Raw genomic sequence first — 22,776 nt, 5'->3', positions numbered from 1 at the left:
AAAAAAAATCCGCTAAAACATTTATTTTTGATAGCGAAGGTGTTAGCGGAGATTATAACGAAAATTCATCACAACTAAAAAAAATTGGGTGGTTGGTTTTAGTGGATGTTTTTTTTGCGGTGCGCTTCATGGAACAAGTAGCATCGGTGCGCTACATATATAAAAGCATCGGGATGCATACATAACTAAAATCACTGAGGCGTTGAAAGAAAAGAACATCGATGCCTAAAATATATATCGTCTCGGTGCTTATATATGTCAAAAAACGCCCCAGGAATTCTTTTAAGGAACGTCACTGGGGCATGCAAAAAATAATTTCAGTCTCGATGCTTTTGTTTAAACTCATAGCATCAATGTGTATTATTTGTATAAACACACCGGTGCATTAGTGATATAAAAGGACCGGTGTTTTTAATTTTAATAATGCACCAAGGTTGGAAATAATATTTTGTAGGACCAGTGTGTTAGTTCTATGAAAGCACTAGTACATTAAGAATTACAATGCATCGAGGCGCTAACTGCAAACAATACCGATGCTTGAAGAACTAAATGCCTTGATGCTCTCGTTTTCCGAAAAGGCACCAGTCATGCAAAAATAGGTCTTCATGGCACTGCTTTTATATAACATAACGCACCGATGTGTTTTTATGTTATGGATCCACCAATTTTTTGTATGAAAATTCCTCTTTTTTCGAAACATCAACTTGTGATAGTGCAATTATTGTAATTTTTTAAATATGTTATTCATCGAAAAATCGACATATATCTTATAACAACATTCATATAAGTTAAAATTTGATTAGTGCATTTACATATGATGTTTGGATTAATTTTTTATATTATCATATTTCACATCTCTTCATTATATTATTTAATCATCCATATATTTAATCAGTGATGTAACATTTCACAGTGACATTGGATAACACAATAGAATAAATTAAAATGTATTTTATTATATATCAATAAGAGTGTGTTTATCATACAAAATGGGATTGTTAATTATAACCCCTTATCTTTCAATTGGGACACTATGCCCATTACATTAAACAAAATGTCTGATTTTCAGAGATAATTATTTCAAGAAATACAATAGGTTGCATTGATATCCAAATAGATCATCATTGTTCACTGGAAATGATATCAGTGATCGAGCTACTTCCATGACTTGGGTTATTTGGAGGAATGTTTTGTTGATTGCATCAATTTTTTGTGTCTTCTTGATCTTTTTCCATCTACAAACACAAAAATAAAGTGTAATGAGTATATCTACATTGGTGAGAATAATGAAAATTGAAATAAATAATATGCATCAATGTAAATGAAATAGAAATTTACCAAGTGACTCATAAACTATGCAACTGGTTTCAAATCCAAGTTTCATGCCTTTTTGCAACAAGTCTTCTATTGGCATAGTTCATACTTTGTTTCCTGTGTGTTTTAAACCCCATTATAAATCATAGATTTAATATAAAGGATTTTTTTTGTTCTATTAATTATAAACTCACAAAAGTGAAATAAAATAGATACTTACAAATTCCACAATTAATTTTTGATATGCCAACATATACTCACAACCCATATTTAACACAATGTTAATAAATTCTTCTGATGGCTCTTATTTGTATGTTAGCACCTATTGGAATACATTCAATGATGGTGCAAAACAATTTAAAATATACAAATCGGAACCTTGACTTGTTATAAGGAAATATTAACAATTACTCACAAACTTTGATATCAACCCTTTTCTTCCTTCTTGTCATATTTTGTATGTTGAATGAGTTCCATTTTGTTTTCTTTTCTGCAAAAAAAATACCTAGAAAATAATATTTAATGTTATTTTTTTTATATGTACAAATTCACTCATGATTACATACATTTGAAACACGTTGTTGTTGAGATAGCTCCTCTTGTGATGCAATTATGTCTATTTCTTTGACCATCTCCTTGTACACTTTTTTGGACATTTCTACTGGCATGTTTCGTATATCAACACGTTGATCATTTGGGATTTTCATAATCTTCCTAAAAAAATGATAAGTTAATTTTATATTGATATATGAAAACTAAATATAGCAAAATTGATATTAATAAATGAATGGTTTGTAGTAATATATACATATAGTTCTAGAAAATCATTTTAATTAGGAATATTACCTTTGTAATGATTCTTTTTGTTGTTTTATGTTTTTTCTATTGCAAGTCTAACATGTCTTATTGACCATTGCTTTGGAAATGCTTCTTATAGTTTAGATATAATTTGGTTATTAGAATCATTGGATTGATTTTTGTATTTTAAGTGGAAAGTATGTTTATACATTCGTTCCATTGAATCACTCATAGCTTTGTAAAAAAAATACCCTTTCATTAACCTCTAGCACCACCCTTGATGAGCTAAGGACCAATTCATCATCATTTACATGTTCTATAATTTTTCTTTTCTTAGAATGGCATTGATCTTTTCCTTCATTGTTTCTCCCTGTGGAACATTAAACATATATGTATTGAGCTAAAAGTATTTAAAACAAAAAATTCCTGAATTTTAATTAAATTTAAATAGGAATAGAGATTGTAAAAATATTTACTAGTAAAATCAATAACAATTTTATTATTATATAGGTTTTTTTTTAATTGTGAATAAATCTAACATAAATTGTAAAAAATATTAACAATAAAATTAAAATTTTTGATATCCAAGGTTTTGAGTGAATCACCATACCTTTTAAATTCTGATCTTTATGCGGTTCCAAAATATTTTGCTACTCCACAGTGCTCCCAATATGTCTCTTTTGCAAATGATCTCTCTTTTAATTAAACCCTAACAAAAATTATATAAAAAAATATTAGTAAAATAAATAATAAATTTAACATTTTTACTATGTATGGTTTTGAGTGAATCCCCATACCTTTCAACTTTTGATCTTTTTAATAGTTCTATTGCTCCAAAGTATTTTGTTGTTGCACAGTGCTCCTGGTATGTCTCTCTTGCAAATCACTCCTTGAAATTTTGGGGAAAATAATGAAATAGTGAATAACTTTTTACTATTTAAAAGACTTTATGAAATTAGATTTCAAAAAATAAATTGTTGCTCGTTTTTAATTTTATTTATTTAAATGCACTTTTTTTTCACTTTATCTGAACATCGATGCATTCAACAGTAAAGAGCACCGATGTGTTTATAAGAAAAGTGCACCAACATTTTTGGGGTGCCAATTTTTTTCAACACACTGACATGATACAATTCTTTTTCTTTTCTTCGAAATCCCAAAACAGTGTGATTAATTTTTTTAACACAACAGTGTGGTTGTATTTAAATGTGTCCATGTTTTAATTGTTATAAGAGTACCGAGATGGTTGAATTCGTTTTTATTTTCTAAATTCCGAAAACATGTACGTACCGATGTTGTTTTTATTTAAATGCATCGATGTGTTTTTGTACAAGACCACTAATATGATGACATATTTTATATTTTTCATAATGTCAAAAACTAATACAGGTATTATTTGAATGCCCCGGTGGTATTATGATTTAATCACATTGGTACAATTTGTTCTGATAAGCGCACAGGTAAGGTTTAAAAGCTATCTGAAATTTTATTTTCAAATATAATGGCATACTAATCTCAAATTATCCTTTGGGATGCATCCACATGAATTACAATAGTCATAGTATATATTTTCAACTTAAAGTAGCCTTATTCTTGAAAAATGGTTTGGAAACTATATTTAAATTTAGATTGTTGTTATATGGTTCTTATAATTAATTGTAGATATGCACACAAAATTTTATTTCTATTTTTTCTCAAATGGAGGGACAAAATCTCAATAATATAAAATGGCCAATTCTTCAAATTCCAGCTCATTCCACATTGTTGATCAAAGTCCTTCGCAGATTTATCCCTTTCCATCTCTAGTAAGTTCATATTTTATTTATGTTTCGATTATCTAATTGAATTTATTTTTTTTAATCCATGTCAATTTGAATAAAATGTATCCAAATTTTCAGTATCTTGATTCAAAACCAAGTTCAACTGATAAAAATATTCCTCCATTTCAAAATGTTAAAATCTCTTATCAGGAGCAGCATATCGCAAGCAGTTGGTAGATGAAAATGGATAGTCTCTTCACCCTGCCAATTGGAACATGGCATCTTCTAGCCACAATATTGGATCAACGATGGTAATAATTGTTTGGTATAACGTAATTTCAACAACACAATTGCATTGACATGCTTACTGATATCATTGATATTGTACTAATGACATTGAATATTTTTTCAAAATAGGATTCTAGTGATGATGAGCGGCCCATCTACCATCTTCCGGTGCACCCGACTACAATGTCAACTTGAGAGAAGGTAGAATTAAGAGAAATTCTCGGAGAGGAAGCATAAAAAGAATAGTTGAATCAAACACTTATTAAATTCCTAGTACGTCTAGATTCACAAATTGGGAATGACCATAGCAATAGCAATTCTTCATCAGAAGTTGATAATGGAGACAATCAAATAGAGATTGGTATGGATGATTAGTTATGGGATACGACTGCCATGGAGGAAATTTTGTTAAATTCATTCCAAAACGATGAGCTAGAGGATGATGCTCACATCACTGATAACTTATTCGAAAGCCTGAAATCTGCTTTCACCATCCTTCTCTTTGGACCTAGAAACAAGTCAAAGTTTATTTTGCTGGGGACAATGATGTTCTTGTATAACTCGAATGCATGTTTCTCATAAATATTGAGGTAATTTACCTGCATGATCGATCAAGTCCCTTATATTTTGAGAAATCTTGTCACGCAATCAACATTAAAAATGGTCGATTTTACAAATGTTAAATATCGACATTGTACAATTATATTCTCCACCAACTACATGTTATTCAAAGATAAGGTTCTTTCTAGTGATAATGTCTTGCCAGGTAGCTACAAAGAGGAAAATAACTTTTTGAAGATGTCGGGTGTTGAGTACATATCATATCATGCATGTCTGAATCATTGTATTCTATATAGAGGAGAATATGTAGACAAAGAGATATGTTTGAAATGTGGGCATGACATGTGCCATAATTAAAAAAAATGGGTAAATCGCATGGTCCTCCTCATAAGATATTGAGTCACATCCCTATAATACCAAGGTTTCAAAGACTCTTTCATTGCAAAGAATTATCTATGTTGTAGGGATATCATGCCTCACACTCAAGTGAGTGAGGAGTTATGTGAATCCCAATAGATTCAATAGCCATGAAGCATATAGAGGATACATGGCCTAAAAAATTAAAGGATGAAGTACGAAGTCTATGTTATGAAACTAGCTTAAGAAAAAGATAGAAAAGATAGATCAACGCCTTAGAATTCAGCCTCTTCGAGGGGGAAACCTCCTTTACATTACATAAATGAACAATTCTTGGATGATACAAATGAAAAGACCTCCTTTCTATATATAGGAGTCTAAGGGTTCATAACATAATTAGAGCCGACATAACAATAATAATGTAAGGGCACAATAGTAACAATAGTGGGCTTCTATGTGGCACAATAGTAACAATATGGGCACTACATGGGTACATCAATACAATAAGTGGGTTGTACTAATAACAATAAGGGGTTACACTAGTAGTATAGGGGCCTAACATGCCATTCTCCTTCAAAAAGTGTTGTCCTCAATGCTTGAGTAGTTCTTGATGCTTCTGTATAAAATTCTTGTCCTCCCATGTGGAATCTTCAGCAGGTAAGTTCTTCCACTTGATGAGATACTCTGAAATTGATCGATTTCGTAGCTGTCGGGTTCTTGTTTTTGTGACTGCTCCAGGTTCCAATATGATTTTTCCTTCCTCTTCAATTTTTGGCAATATTGTTTGAATTGGGATCTTTTGCAACTTTTGAATAAGTGGCCATACTTCTTCGTCCTTCTTCCATTCATCCTTTGCTTCGTTTATCCAATCTGGTTGGATAATAGAAATAGCACAAAACAATGCTTCCACATCCTCATCCTTGAAGAGTCTTCTCATTCGGTAAGGTCGCCACTTTTTAAGTGCATGTAGTATTGCCAACATTTCCTTCTCATAAATAGCTTGCTTGAGATGTAGCAGTAAAAATACCCAATCACCTACATCAAAACTTTTTTCACTACGATGTTGATCTGCCTGTTGTTTCGTTTGATTTTGCACCGAAGTGGCGTTATCCTTTAAAAGTTGGAGAACTTATTGTTGATGCTCGATGTGATCTTTCTCTGCTTGAACCTTTTTCTTCTTGACATGTCCTTCTATCTCTAGAGTTTGAGGAGTGGTAATTTCTTCCAATCCTTTACAAGATATGGTCGGATTCATTTTTTGATGCTCGATGTGATCTTTCACTTCTTGAACATTTTTCTTCTTGATATGTCCTTCTATCTTGATAGTTTGAGGAGTGGTAATTTTGACCAATGAATTACAAGATATGGTTGGATTCATTTCTTCTTTCTCGATGTGATCTTTCACTTCTTGCACATTTTTCTTCTTGATATGTCCTTCTATCTTGAAAGTTTGAGGAGTGGTAATTCTTGCCAATGCTTTACAAGATATGGTCTGATTCATTTCTTCTTTCTCTGGGGTGGGGTCTTGGCGTATATCCTCTTCTTTTGATGTTTCTTGATCCTTTTCTTCCTCCTCTTCATATTCTATGTAAAATAATTTCTTATCATAACACTTATGACCTTTAGTGCATTTGCTATCACAACTGCAACAAAGCCCTTTTTCTCTTTTTTCTTCCAATTGTTATGGTGTAACCCTTGTAGGTCGTGGAAGGCTGGGAGAAACAACACTTCCATATTTATAGTTGTGAGGGGTATACTTCCTGGTTTCCATAACTTTGCTTTCCACTATGTCACAAAGCCCTTTTACTCTTTCCAATTGTTGTGGTGTTGCTCTAAAGAAGGTGTTTCTCTTTGTATCCTCATAATGTGCTATCATTTCCTCCGTGAAAATTGACCACGTAACAAGTTGTTTACAAGAACAAAGCCCTTCATACCATAAAAATTGATCTGGTTCTAAATATGAAGATGCAATACATACCTTTTGTAACAGTGGTACACCATGTAGATCAAAATATTGCTCCATCTGAAGTATCCAATTTACCGGATCCTTGCCATCAAACTTCCTCATCTTGCTTTTTCTTGATTTTAGGAGCTCTATCTTGAAACAACTGTAACTCTGTAATTTTGGCTCTTTAAGTTCTGAAATTGCAATCGGTAGTAGCCCCCTACGTTCTCTTTCCAATGCCACCAGTCTGATCCAAATTGGATTCTCCAAGGAAGAGTTATGTGAAATCTCCCACAGTGACCTGATTATAGACTAGTTCAGTAGTGCCACGAGTCACTATTTCGATCTTTGGCACTGAAAAATATAGACAAGAAACTACAGTCCGTCCTCTTTTTGTACCTTCTTACAAAATTTCAATCTGATGCTCAGAGAGAAAGTTATGATGATTTTCCCCAGGTCACCTGTTTGGAATGTAATTCAGGAGTCTGCAAAAATAACGACTTCCACAGATCATATCTCTGCAAATATAGCGCGAAAATCTCTAAAATTTAGACCCGGATTCAGCGCGATTTCTTCTCAAATGGGTTTTTTTTTTAGCTTCTGAAACGTCGCAGAAAAAAAAAGTTAAAGCGAAAATTCCATGATGACTTGTTTGGAGCAGCAAAACCCTAGAATCCAAAGCTCTGATACCAAATGTTATGAAACCAGCTCAAAAAAAAGATACAAAAGATAGATCAACGCCTTAGAATTCAGCCTCTTCGACGGGGCAACCTCCTTTACATTACATAAATTAACAATTCTTGGATGATACAAATGAAAAGACCTCCTTGCTATATATAGGAGTCTAAGGGGTCATAACATAATCAAAGCCGACATAACAATAATAATGTAAGGGAACAATAATAACAATAGTGGGCTTCTATGTGGCACAATAGTAACAATATGGGCACTACATGGGTACATCAATATAATAAGTGGGTTGTACTAATAACAATAAGGGGTTACACTAGTAGTATAGGGGCCTAACAGTCTATGACTTAGCATATCCATGGATGGCGTCAACCCATATTCCCTCAAAAACACCAACTATTATTTTTGTCTTGTAGTAGTGATCAATAACAATATCCCCCCATGGTTGCCCATGAAGAATGAACATATTATGTTGGCTCTAATAGTCCTTGGTAGAAGAAAAGTGAATAATATGAATGTCTACTTACAACCATTAGTAGATGAATTGAGGGAATTATGGGAAGGGATACATGTGTACGATGTTTAAGGACCCATCACAGCAGAGAGGATTTTTATGTTGTATGGCATATGTGCTTACACCATACATGATTATCCAGGCTTAGGAGTTTGCTCTCATAAATTACATTCTTATTGATTTGCTTATATTTTTATAGACATTTTTGGGCACTACAACCCCAAGCATGAAATGTCCATAAACCAAGGGCTCCTAAGTCCCTAAAAGTGTTGTTCTAACCCCTAAAGGAACAAGGTTAACTGATTACATCTTCTCCCAGAAGTTCTCCATGAAAAACTGCTCCTCAGAACTAGTCAAAACAGGATCATTTCAGCTGCTCCATAAGCAAAGTGTGTTGCATCTCACCTAAATACACTGTGTGGGTGCATTGCATTTCAAAAAGCCCTTCTATGGGGTGTGATGGGCGAGAAGTGACAAATGGCAGTGTCATTTCGCGAGGTGGAGAGGCATGGAAACTTCTCCTGTGACACTTGCCTCTCTGAATTCAACCAAGGATGAGTAAGAGATCATCAATCTCCAAGAGGAAGCAAGAACTATCAGAGGGGAGACACTAATCAAATCACAAGCTGACTCATCTCCCTTACAGATATCTATATATGGATCCCTCATCCCAGAGATCCAGAGGCTGGAATTTTGCATATTGTAAGGAATTGTTGTTGGTTTCTTGAGACAACATCAAATTATTGGGTGATCTAAGCTTTGTATGAGGTGAAGAGGGGCTTCCTTGCTGAGAGGATGATGCTGGGTCAGAACAACTGGTTGTAACTCCCTTGGCTCTTTCTTGTTTATCAATAAAAGCTATTCAATTTTTCCCCCATACTCTTGTGTCATTTATGTTTTATGCATTTGTATGGTCAATTTACATCTCATCCTAGATTGTTTATGATTATAGATCCACGTTCTTGTATAGTGCTATGCTACTGTGATCTTACAGGTACTCTGTGAAGCTGGGCGTGCAAGGGAACAAGTAGCGAAAGACTATCAAGAGAGAGAGGAATCGAACTAGGAGATTAGCGCGAGACAAAGGTTGGTCTTCTTTGTTCTTCTCTCATCTATACTTCATAAAGGAAAAACGAAAGTAGCTTTACTTTGCTTGTTTCTAAGGCAGCTATCACACCTTAGTGGGATAAGCAGTTTGTGTAGACACTTTTCCCTATAACAAAATGGCGACTCCGCTGGGGACGAATTAGTTTGTTTGTTTATCTTCCTTGTTGTCGATTTTATAAACTTACAGATGGAGCCTGAAGTCAAGCCAGGTAGCTTTCGAACTGCATTTGCTATGCAAATGCAAAGTAGATAAATGCCGCTTCAGTCAATCTCCGAGATTTTTTTATAAATTAAACAACTGATTTACAAACTCTCTGATTGCCCCTTGTGGTAGCTCTTAGATCCTCCTTAGATCTACCCCTGATTGTTGCATTACTGATTACAATTTGCTCGGCCAAAACCCATGAACTGAACTGCAAACTGTGACCCGGAACCCAAGCAAAGTCTCATCTCTGGCCCAGCACAGGTACTGTTCTGTGAATCTGAAATTCAGCGCACTTCCCGAGTGTAGTAGGTGCGCTGCATTTCAAATTCCCTGTGTTACAGGTGCGCTGATCAGACTAGGCATTGTTCAGTTTTGGTTTCTGTGATTCATTCTTTCCAGTTCTATTCATGAATTTTGCTGCCTGTGATCAGTATATCTCTGTTTGAAATCCCTTTTCCTTGTTGTTATTCTGCCTCCTTTGTACAAAAGAACTGTAAATGTTTTTGTGTATTTGTTGAGTCATTTTCAGTTCTCCTTTTCAAAAAGTAACGTAATCGTATTGTCGTCCTTTGATTTGAAAGTGTCGCAAGTGTCGTTTTCAGTCATAGGAAAGAGTTTGGTTGTTGTAGATAGTCGATTATCCTGTTACTATTGTATTTGGTCTGAATTTGTAATTTTTCTAGTGTCGAAAGCAAGTATTCATTTCCAAATCGTAAAGTGTTGTGATTGTCTCCATTTTTTATTTTGAAAAGAAACTTGTTGGTAATTGTCGCTTGAAAAGAAATTCAGATTTGTGCATTAGCTTTCTTTTTCCATTCACATACTAAGAAAGCCGAAAACAAATACATGCATGTGCATTTGCATTTAGACTGTTTGTTTGGTTTGATTTAGGACAGTGCATTTAGAGTGTGCTCTTTGCTCTTTGTGAAAGGATACTGTCTCTCTTTCCTTAGTAGCTAGGATTTTCATTGCACAAAGAAGATAAAAGACTGTTTATCATCTTAGATTGCATTTTAGGAATTATACATCTACATCTCGCGATGAACCTGAAAGGCAAATTTCATAAACAAGATCAACTATAAAATAAATTCAATGAATCTAACAACGCTTTGGAACCTAACGCACAACATTTAGAAGTCTAGGCTAGAGACGTATTCCGGCATCGTAAAGCCTGGTAACTATTATTCTCACTGATGGTTGGGTGATTCCTCCACTTTGAGACGATAAGTGCCAGTACGGACTTGTGCTCCCATGTACCGTCGAGTATATTTTGGGAGACCACAATAGGCTTAATCCTTTATCCATAGGAAGCCGTGTCTGCCGCCCTATCGATCGCAATGCACTAAACACAGCATTCGGGAAGATTGACTGTCGTACCATAAAAAGTATTCTGCAGTTTTGCGATTGGTTTGGTAATCCCTCTACCTAGATTTCCAGAGCAGTCCCTTTCGTTCCTTTTCAGACTCCTTAATGGAAAAGGTCCATCTGAGCACTTGTCACTTCAGGCTCATTAAAAATCGAAGGAGACTAGAGTCATCTTTTGTTTTTTCTCGACTCTTAAAAATTGAAAAAACGAGTTGTCAAAGCGTCTAAAATTTATTTTAAACGAAATAATCATCACCTTTCCCTACGTTGATCTTAGGTTGAGAAAATGGAACCCACCAACCAAGGAATTCCCCTTGGAGGAAATCCTAGTCCCTTCTCCTCTTGGGGAGATGTTGGTGCACCCCATATGGCCACATTGTCGCTTCCAGGATTGACAATCGGCTTGCCCGTATGGCTCTTCTCAACCTCTGTCGTTCAGAACACCGCAATTCCTGAACAATCGAGTCAGCAACTAGACGAATCCAGAGTTACCCACCAACCTTCTACTTCCTCCAATTCTTCCTCTCCTCCTTCTTCTTCGCTTGATGGGGTTGGTAAAGCCAAAAATCAAGTACCTAAGAAGAAGAAGGAAAAGAAGAAGAAAGAGAAGAAGAAGAAGGAGCCAAAAGCGAAAGGGGGCAACCAAGCGTCGTCTAGCGAAAATCCACACACTGCACCGACCAGGCCTAAATCGCCATGTGTCATTTGCAAAGGAGACTACTATCATAGAGATTGTCCTTGCATCCCTCGGATTTTAAGGGATTGGTCTCCTCATTTACACAACCTGGTGTCGTCAACGTCTGATGATCATGTTAAAAGCACACGTCGACTAGTGAAAGTGAAGCCCCAGGACAAAAAGGAAAATATAGATTTCCTTGTAAACTGTGCGAAGGCGACCATGCCGTCCACCGTTGGCCCTTCTTAGACGAGGCTAAAAGAGTTTTGGACGATCGTCGGGTCTCACCGTTACGACTTCCTCCTGGATATAAAAAAACTCTTGCCGAGTCCATCACTAGTTGAAAAGCCGGTTGACCCGCTCAGGTGGTCGGCCGAAGCATCTATCGTTGAAGACAAACCATCTGAACCCATGCCAGACGAAAGTCAAAAGGTCGAGGTGGTAGTTGACCCGGTCTTACCTTCAGAGGTTCCATCTTCAGATGATACAGTCACAGAAGAGAATAAAGATGACACCATCCAAATTCTTTTCGTAAGCACAGACTCCAATGAACATGGGGGCAATTTACCCATTCCTTTACCGCAAGAAGGAAGTTCGTCAGAGTCGTACCCAGTCGTCTATTCGGTCCCACCTCCAAGCAACCTAGTTGTCTTCTTCGACTGGAATCAACTAGGCAGACCCCGTTTACCAGCTAGTGTACCATTCTGAATTATTGCTCAAGCATATAGAATGGTTATGGCTGGTACCATCATAGATGAAGGGGCGTCTGTGAGTATCCTTTCCTCGACTGCTTGGAAAGCGCTTGGTTCGCCATCACTTTTGCCTTAGATGAAAAATCTAACAGGCTTTGACAAAGGAACCAGTCGACCGTTAGGGATCCTTCCCAATGTGCCCATAACATTGAGAGGGAAAACTGTTCACATGAACGTAATGGTAGTTCAAGGACCCTTGGATTATAATCTACTCCTTGGATGAGACTATATTTATTGCATGGGAGTGATTGTATCCTCACTCTTTAGAGTAATGTGTTTTCCGCACGAAGGAAGAGTGGTCAAGCTCATAGACCAGCTTTCATTTCCTAGATCACATAGAGCAAATAGTCATATGCCATCCCTGAATGGTCTTTTCACACAAGGAATTTCTCATCAATCTCCAGTCTGTCCACCCGATGAGCGCGAGTGATTCGGGGAACATGGCTGAAACCCAGGGGGCATGCACCCTGGTCTGCTTCGGCAACAAAATTTCGGGTATAGGGTAGGTTTCCGCGAGAGATATATGACTGGTCTGTACTCCCATCCGTGATTGGAAGAGGGAGTTATTCTGGAATAAGATTCTCTTGTTAAAGTTATGTGAGTGGATTGTCTCACCTTTGTCTATTTCGGTAGGCATCGCCGAAGAAGTGTTTTGTTTACGCTGTGAATAGAACAATATTTGGTAACCTGAAAGAGGTAGACCTTTCCTGATAAAACAAATGTTTTGTTGGAGATTTGAAAGGTGACCTTGAAACTCTGTTTTATACCTGGAGGCATGCAAACCTTTTGGCATGCAAGCGAAGAGCGACTATTTATTTTTTTAAATTAGTAGGTCCTCTAACCCTTTAAACTCGTAGGATTGGTCGTTTCCTAACTTGCATAAAGAAAGGATGTGGGGCAAAACTCTAAAAATTGCCATTTTTAAATGGGACATTCTTATTATACGACTTGATTAATCGAGCAGTTTTAGCGCATAGTTCAATCTCGTTAAAAAATAAACATAAGCCATGAGCAAATGTTTCCCCCCGCGTTTAAGCTCATTAAAAAATGAACTATTTCCTAGTAAATAACCATCGTGAATGTAGTACTTCAGCCTTTAAAATCCTTGGTCGTGTTCTCATCATCACCTCCACTCTGTATTGGTCGATCATTCACCTCCATTTGATTGTTTACCCCTTTTGAGGAACAGCTGCGAAGAGTGATCTCACTAGCCATCCTTGTAACACTGCCGTGATTGGAACATTCCAAACCTTACCTGGAATCAGCTGCTACCCAATTTTATCACTCGTTCCTCAAAAGATGAGTCTCCTTTAAGCTCTTTTCAACTGACTTGTAAAATATGAAAAGATTGTCGAGCCATTGGCCTCTCCAGCTCGTTAAAGGGACCGGAAGTGCTATCCCTCCTCTAAATTTTAATCTTTTTGGACCTGAGGGATTATTACACAAAAAGATCGAGCGCTTGTTTTGTTCGGCTCGTTAAAAGTATCGAAAATTCATCCCTTCTGTACTGTTTTATACTTTTTCGAACTTAAGGGATTAGATGATGAAAAATGAATTTTGGAGTTTCCTTTACGTTCCTTTTCAAACTCTCTAAAATTTAAAAGGACCGAGTTATCTTTGTCGTTAAACTCATTAAAACTTAATAGCGACAAACTTGTCCGTTGCAGACAAGAACGATTTTCACTATCGCTAGGCTCGTTAAAACATAGCGATGGGTTTGCCCGAAGGGAAAATTATAGAACAAGCATATGTTATCCTCCTCAAGCTTGACAAAAATAAAGAGGTATTGGTTAGCAATGACTGGGGAAAATTGGGAAGAAAACTTGAAGAAACTTTGTTGGTAGTAAGTCGCTCTTGAACATGACACTTTCACTCCGCATCCAAGTCGGGTTGGGTTGTTTCATTCACCGGTCACATCACCATGGTCCCATCACACCATCCACATTTGGGGTTAATGCTACCAGTCCATCACGTCAGTTTCACCGATATGTTCAAGAGAAGTCATTCAGAGAATTCACCTGTGTCTCACCCGCTACAATACATTTACACTCCATTCTTTCATGACCGCCACCCTGAACCGTATGTCATCAGATGGTTTTCACCTCCATTAAAATCATTTGCTCCGTTCCATGTCATTGATGTGGGATTCATTAAGGCCCTCCTGTGACAGATCGCTTCTTGTTGAAATCAGCGCATTATCCAAGAAGTCGATCTAGGAACACCCCGTTCAGTACTTTGAAGCTTGCATGCCTCAATGGCAAGTTTCTCACTTCCGGCGACAGGTTTACATCAATGGCCTTCGACCGAAAGATTTTTCGTGGTGTTCGACGCCAAGTCCTTTATTCACACCACGTGAATTGTATTGTAGTACCTTGAGGGTCATTATCATTATCGGCGATTCCTCTCGCGCCTGTTAACAGCTTACATCATTGGCTGGTAATCAGGCGATGTCTCTCCATGTTCGACTCCAGAGATCTCTCACATGGATAGACTTGTACTTCGAGTGAAGATCGAACGAGATTGAAGACCCTGGATCTAGTTTCATCCATCCGGGCTGCGATATATATTCAGGGAAATAAAGACATCAAATGTACATCATTGCTACACAGATAATCATCCAATCAAAGGGGTGATGACTCTATCAGAATCATCAGTCTACACTTAGACGATTGTCTGTCCTATGTACATGAAAATGAATTTATAAAGCTGAGCATGGGAATGCCTGCCTCAGATAGATCATGAAAATATTATAAAGATAATGTATTGTATTGTATCTTATTACAGGTCTCCTCCCAGCTTGAAAGAACTTCGGATCCTCATAATAAAGCATTTCACCCGACATCAAAAGATTAACGACCTCATGCTTTAGGGGGCAACTGTTATAGACATTTTTTGGCACTACAACCCCAAGCATGAAATGTCCATAAACCAATGGCTCCTAAGTCCCTAAAAGTGGTGTTCTAACCCCTAAAGGAACAAGGCTAACTGATTACAGCTTCTCCCAGAAGTTCTCCATGAAAAACTGCTCAGAACTGGTCAAAACAGGATCATTTCAGCTGCTCCATAGGCAAAGTGCATTGCATCTCACCTAAATACACTGTGTGGGTGTGTTGCATTTCAAAAATCCCTTCTATGGGGTGCGATGGGCGAGAAGTGACAAATGGCAGTGTCATTCCGCGAGGTGGAGAGGCATGGAAACTTCTAGAAACTTCTCTTGTGACACTTGCCTCTCTGAATTCGACCAAGGATGAGTAAGAGATCATCAATCTCCAAGTGGAAGCAAGAACTATCAGAGGGGAGACACTAATCAAATCACAAGCTAACTCATCTCCCTTACATATATCTATATATGGATCCCTCATCCCAGAGATCCAGAGGCTAGAATTTTGCATATTGTAAGGAATTGTTGTTGGTTTCTTGAGACAACATCAGATTGTTGGGTGAACTAAGCTTTGTATGAGGTGAAGAGGGGCTTCCTTGCTGAGAGGATGATGCTGGGTCAGAACAACTGGTTGTAACTCCCTTGGCTTTTTCTTGTTTATCAATAAAAGCTATTCAATTTTTCCTCCATACTCTTGTGTCATTTATGTTTTATGCATTTGTATGGTCAATTTAAATCTCATCCTAGATTGTTTATGATTATAGATCCACGTTCTTGTATAGTGCTATGCTACTATGATCTTATAGGTACTCTGTGAAGCTAGGCGTGCAAGGGAACAAGTAGCGAAAGACTATCAAGAGAGAGAGGAATCAAACTAGGAGATTAGCGCAAGATAGAGGTTGGTCTTCTTTGTTCTTCTCTCATCTATATTTCATAAACGAAAAACAAAAGTAGCTTTACTTTGTTTGTTTCTAAGGCAGCTATCACACCTTAGTGGGATAAGCAGTTCTGTGTAGACACTTTTCCCTGTAACATATATGCATAAAATATTATTTCACATGTTAATTAATTCGCTGCAATTGTTATGATCTTCATGGTCACTAACGTGTCAGCCTGTATACAATAATTTCGCAGGTACTGTAACAAAGGGGTATCATGGATGTAAATGTTTTGGACCTTCTCTAAAGGCTAGGTGGTCTAACCACCTATTAAAGCTAGTGTTTGACTTCTCTATGGTATTGCTCCATGAAGAATGCCCTTACGGAAGAGAAACATCAGCTTTCAATGGTAAACCAGAGAAAACCCAAAGGCTTGCAATAATGACACCAGTTGAATGGCTCATAGCATATAATAGAGAGAAGGAGAAGGAGTTTGCAGAAATGTTTGATTCAAATGGGGATATTTTGATCATCCAAAATTATTTGACATCTATGTTGAGAAATTTCCCATTGGGATGAAAAGAAAATTTGTCTTTTATGAGCTCCCATATTGGAAGCATCTTAAGATTTCCCACTTACTAGATCCGATGCATATATTTAAAAATGTTTCATCTTCTTTATGGAGGCACATAAAATCGAAATAAAGTGACACATTGGTTGTTAGGAGAGATCTTATTTCTTCAAAAACTAAAAATACAAATTGGTCAAGACAAGAAACTAGAGGAGAGGTTGGTCCCTCTTGTTCTTTCAAAGAAGGTGACGTACCATGGATTTTAAAGAAAGATGATATTTATTTGGAAATGGAAATTATAATGAGTGTGACGGTGCCTTATTTATATGGGTCTTAACTACAGCGTTGCTTCATGATGGAAGACATTTTGTCAGGGTTGAAATCGCATGATCATTTGAACCTTCTAAGAGTATGTATGTCAAAAACATGATTTTATTATTTTTATTTTTATTTTTATGAAATGGGATAGTTTATAATTATTTTTTGTATAATGTACTATTTACTGTGCAGTATCATTATCCTTTTCTCGTGCATGGGTGTGTGAACCATGACTTCCCCCAAGACCTGTGATGTGCCATATGTAAATTATCTGCATTTGTACGTTGAATTACATCAAAGGAGGTTCATATGTCTAGAATTTCATGGTGGTGTCAAGAGATAGTTGAGATTGTTTGTATGTTTGAAAAGGAATTGCCAACGAGTTCATGGACTTGTAGGTTCATCTTCTAATTCACCTAGTAGATGAGGTTGAATTAGTTAGGGTGGTTTCTTGTCATTAGATGTTCTTCTTAGAGAGGTACATGAAGAAATTTAAAGGTTTTGTTCGACAAAGGGAAAAACTTGAGGGGTCTATAGCAGAGGGGTATATATCGTATGAGTCTTTCTATTGTGCCAATGAGTACATCAAGAAAATCGAAAACACACTAGGTGTGGCAATTTGGGATGATGAAAGGGATGAAGACAAAAGATAAAGGGAGCTTCTCGAAATGAATGGAAAGAGGTGCATGAAAAAGAGTAAGTGGCTTATCATTTGTTAAACTTCTAGATAGTGACTATTCACACTGAACTTCATATTCATGCATATTTTGATCTCATAAGTACTATTATATATATATATATATATATATATATATATATATATATATATATATATATATATATATATATATATATATATATATATATATATATATATATATATATATATATATATATATATATATATATATATATATATATATATACATACGTATATATATATATATATATATATATATATATATATATATATATATATATATATATATATATATATATATATATATATATATATATATATATATATATATATATATATATATATATATATATATATATATATATATATATATATATATATGTTGGTTTGATTTCATTAGTGAATTTATAAATTGAAGCCATCAACAAATTCATTCTTTACAATATGGAAGCGACACAACCGTGGGTCGCATTGTAAGAAAAATAAGAGGAGCAAATGGTAGAAGTGTTCCTTATCCTAATCATTTAAAAGAATATATTCCAATGACATGCCCTAACACTTGGGTTGTTTATCAATTCAGAGATAAATACGGTGCATATGGTCATTACCCGCGTGTTGAAGAGGATGAGCTAAACATAGGTATTGGGTCCAGCAGCTCGGTAAATAATAATTAAACAATTTAATAAAACAAGTTAAAAAATGTGCTATAATAATTTTTATTATAATTAATTAAAATAATAAAGTGAAACTAGATTAATTTAAGAAAACACTAATATTACCTCTATCATCTAGAGGCTCAGTCGGTGTGAAGAGGATGTTGGGAGATTGTCTCCAATCAACCTCGTGTATGGAAATGAGAACAAGATAAATGCATGGTCAAACTCACTGGACAGTAGCGCCAGTGCTTGGGTAGAAATACTGGTCATATACTTTTCCAAACCCCTCTTGGGCATCATCTAGCACCACATGTGCATATGGACCTTAGTCATTGGCCTAGGAGGGCGATGGTCAAATGTCGACCTCGTATCTGGAAACCTCTCAAAAAATAAGCAAAAAATATTTGAAGCAAAAGGGAAGTTCTCCATCCCATTTATCATCACATGGCATCTATCTAAAACCATACAAAACTTCCTCAAAAAAATGGCAGACCATTTGATACATCGTGGCGCATGAATCAAATAATCGACATAATACAAAAGAGGGAAACTAATGCACTTCCCATCACTACTAAAGTGTGCAATGGTGGTGACTAATAATGAGAGGCACCTAACCTCCTGTGCAGCAAAAGAAGAAATTTGTAGTTGTCCACCACACACCTGAAAATCTGTTAGATGGACTGCATGAGGCCCAACATATCTCTAAGAGTAAGCAAGTTGACTCTTTGTTTCAACCCGAAAGGGGACATCAGGGAAATGGGGAAAATCCTCCCCTCTCCTGGATAGGCCAGTGATAAAGTATATGTCCTCCTCAAAGGGCCTATACCATGCCTCAGGACCGACATGGAAACCCTGCTCCTGGACACTCCATCGGCAGATCAAATGTGCCAACAAGATAGAGTGCACCTTCAGGGATGTAGCCTCCTCATAGTACTTGAGGAGGCATACATTCCTTAAGATCACTCGAGTCTTTACGCTAATAGGGTGAGGGTATAAATCCCTATCCCTCTCTCTAACCTCCCATGGTCGAACCATGTTGTATTGGTCCATCATTTTCTCATGCTCCTGCTATTGGTCCCTCTGTTGATGTCTCTACTACATGATTGACATATAAAATACATCAGGCTCATGCATAAATACATTTTTTTAAATCAAAATTCATTTATAAATATGGAAACATAACTTTCAAATTAAAAATAAATAAATAAATAAATAAAAAATCCTCAGCGCACCCAAAAATTACTAATGCATCAGCTCTGGTGCGTTATCAAACAAAACCGCACCGACATCGGTGCACACATACATATGGCACACGTTGTTGGTTCAAATATTTAAAATTTCATCGCGATGTGTCTCTCTTCTGCATTGGTGCACATGTATAACCTTTTTCACACCAGTACGGAACTTTTAGGTTATCGAATGCACCGAGCTATATTTTTAATATTATTTTTACCGTTTGTTTGGTAAATATAAACACACTAGGCATAAGCTAAAAATGTATGCACTGATGTACAATTTATAGCTTTCACGATGTGTTTTCATTTACAAAATGCACCACAACAATCGCAGTGTGTTATGTTCAAGCACTGAACTGCATCGCACCTGGTAAATTTACAGGGCGCACTGCTATCGATGCGAGCTGAACATATTGAGTGCACCGTGCAAGAAAAAAAATCAAAAAATAGTGGATTTTTCAAGCTAATTTGCAATTATAATCCGCTAAAATTTAATTTAGAGAGAAACATAGAAATTACCTCGACATTTTCTCATTGAGGATGCATTATTGACACATAATTGAGAAAAACAAATTTCACCACCATTTGAGAAAATTGGAAAGCCACACACTGAGCATGGTATGAAAATATGGTGAGCAAGAGAAGCACCAATGTCAGAACACTTGCATGAGGCAAGAGTGGAACTGTTGTTTCAAATCTCTTTAGCACTATAGAATTGTAAAAAGGAAATTTATCGTCATGAGGTTTTCTTTATTTAACCCTCATACAATGGGTTTAACTACATTGGTGTGTCAGATATCCAAGAGCACCATTTTTTTTTCAAATTAAAAAATCCTATAGCAGTTTTGTTGTTAAGACGTCTTGAGGCGTTCTAATACAGGTACCGCACTAGTGTTTTGTTGGACTATAGTACGACCATTTTTTTTAATTAAAAACCACCTAACGGTGCTCTTTATAAGACACCCCAAGGATTTTTAATGCATTAACAACACCAGTGCTTCGTTGGAATATAGCACCACATTTTTATGAAATTTAAAAACTATAGCGGTGCTCCTTCTAGGAATGCACTGGGGCATTTTACTAAAATAAGGGCACCGATGTTGTGGGTGTATATAGCACCAACAATTTTTAAAATTTATCCCTTTTCTAGTGCTATCGATTATTCAAACACTGGTGCATTTTGTTATTTAGCACACCGTGTTTTTTTATTTAATAAAAATAAATCTTCCACAGTGCACCATGTTTTATTCGGCACCGGTGCTTGTATGGATATTAAAGCACTAGTGTGTTTGTATATTGTAGATCCACCATTAAAAACACATCTTCTAAAACATCCCCCCAGCCACCTCCACTACAAATAGATTTTTGGGCTATTTTTATAGGGGCTTACGCAAAAACCTTCGCTAGAAGGTATTTTCCTTGTACTGTAAGCAAGAGGAGACTTTTAAGAAAACATAGTTTTATTACTCAAGGGTTGAGAGGAGGCCTTCTTCAGCCTTCCCTACTATTCCATGCACTCAAATGAATGGTCATAAGCAAGGCTAAGGCACAGAGCGCATAGGGGAAGAGGGAAGGATGAATGCTTCAACCTTCAAGACTATGCCAAAGGAAGAAGAAAGTTTTAAGAAAGTACAGTTTGATTGGTCAAAGGCTAAGAGGAGGCTTCATTCAGCCTTCCCTATTGCACCATGTGTTGAAGAGGAAGATTCTAAGCAAAGCTAAAGTGTAGAACGCATTGGGGAAGGAGAAAGGATGAAGGCTTTAGCCTTCAAGACTGCGCCATGTGCCCCAAGGGAGAGAAGGCTTAAAAGATAACGCAATTTTCTTCAACAAAGTGTCATTGTTGGTTTGGAATTCATTTCCCTTCTATATTGGCATATTTTGACTCAAAATTGGGTGCTTGGCCATTTGGAATGCGCTTTTAATTTAGGGAAGCCAAAGGAAGGAAGCCACGTTGCCTAGGATGGTCTTCACTGCACTAGGAAGATAGGAGGGTCTTTATACTGCATGTTTTGCATTTGCAAGAGGGTGGAAGAGGTCCATGTTGCTAGATAGGAATTCGCTATGGGTCATGTAAGGCATAGGTGACCAAAACTCAGTGTAATGAGTCAATATAAGCAAGAAGGATTAGGTGACTGCCCTTGGGAGGTTCATAATGTGCAGTAGCTTTGAGGTGATCTTTGAGGAGGACTTAGTGCACGAATATTGCGAAGTAGTATTTCATAATTTAGGTCCATGGACAGGTTAATATCCTCAATTGGTAATAGGGCTAATGCCTTCACAACTTTCACTTGGGTGAAGGACCAAGAAGAGCTCCAAAATGGCTAAGTGTGAGACCAACAAAGTAAAAGAAAGAAATGTATCCGAACACAACTCAAACATGGATCACACACATAAAACCATCAATACAAGCTAGAAGGATACATAGAAATCATCGGTAACAAACATAGCTTGAAACAACAACAAAGAAACACTTATATCTAAGTGTGAAAGTTGAAACGACACATTACAACACTTAAAACAAAAGTTGCGACAGAAGTGACGATTGTGACCAAAAGGTGCGCTAAGTTGTATAGATGTGTCTAGCACATATTTTAATGATATATAATACCATATTAAATGTATAATATTTTGCCATAATTAACTTTGATGATACGCAAAGGTATGACACACGCAAGAGTGAAAACAACAAAAGCGACACCTACAACAGGAGGAAAACATGAAGATGGCACTTGAAAAATGTGAACAGACTTGAAAGAGACACATGCCAAAGAGAAGATAACATGAAAAAGACACTTATTAAATTGAAAGTGAGTCAAAACTACAGTTGTGAATGTGAAAGTGACACTTGTGAAAGCGAAGGTGCTTAGAAGCGACATTTGAGAAAACTCATCGAAATAGAAGTACAAATGCAACCAAAGTGAGGGAGAATTTCAATGGAAGTGCGCACTGATTTCGAAATGAGTTCAACATCATAGAGGCACTTTCTTGATGGATAATGTTATTCTTATTTAAGCTTGCATAAGGAAAGTGTGCTCATGAGTTCAACCTGGACTGCACATGTGGGAGTAAGTGACTTTGAAAGTTAGAAATTTGAGAAGAAGACTTAAATGATTTGCAGAACATCATTTGACCATGAAGGGACCATAGGGCAATAGATCATGAGATCCTCAATAGGCTCCAAAATTCATGTGTGGGAAAATTT

This window comes from Pinus tabuliformis, chromosome J (assembly GCF_031772625.1).
Source record: "Pinus tabuliformis cultivar Carrire ecotype Pingquan chromosome J, CPIR1, whole genome shotgun sequence".
In the NCBI taxonomy this organism is placed as follows: Eukaryota; Viridiplantae; Streptophyta; class Pinopsida; order Pinales; family Pinaceae; genus Pinus; species Pinus tabuliformis.
This window is presented reverse-complemented; position numbering follows the sequence as displayed.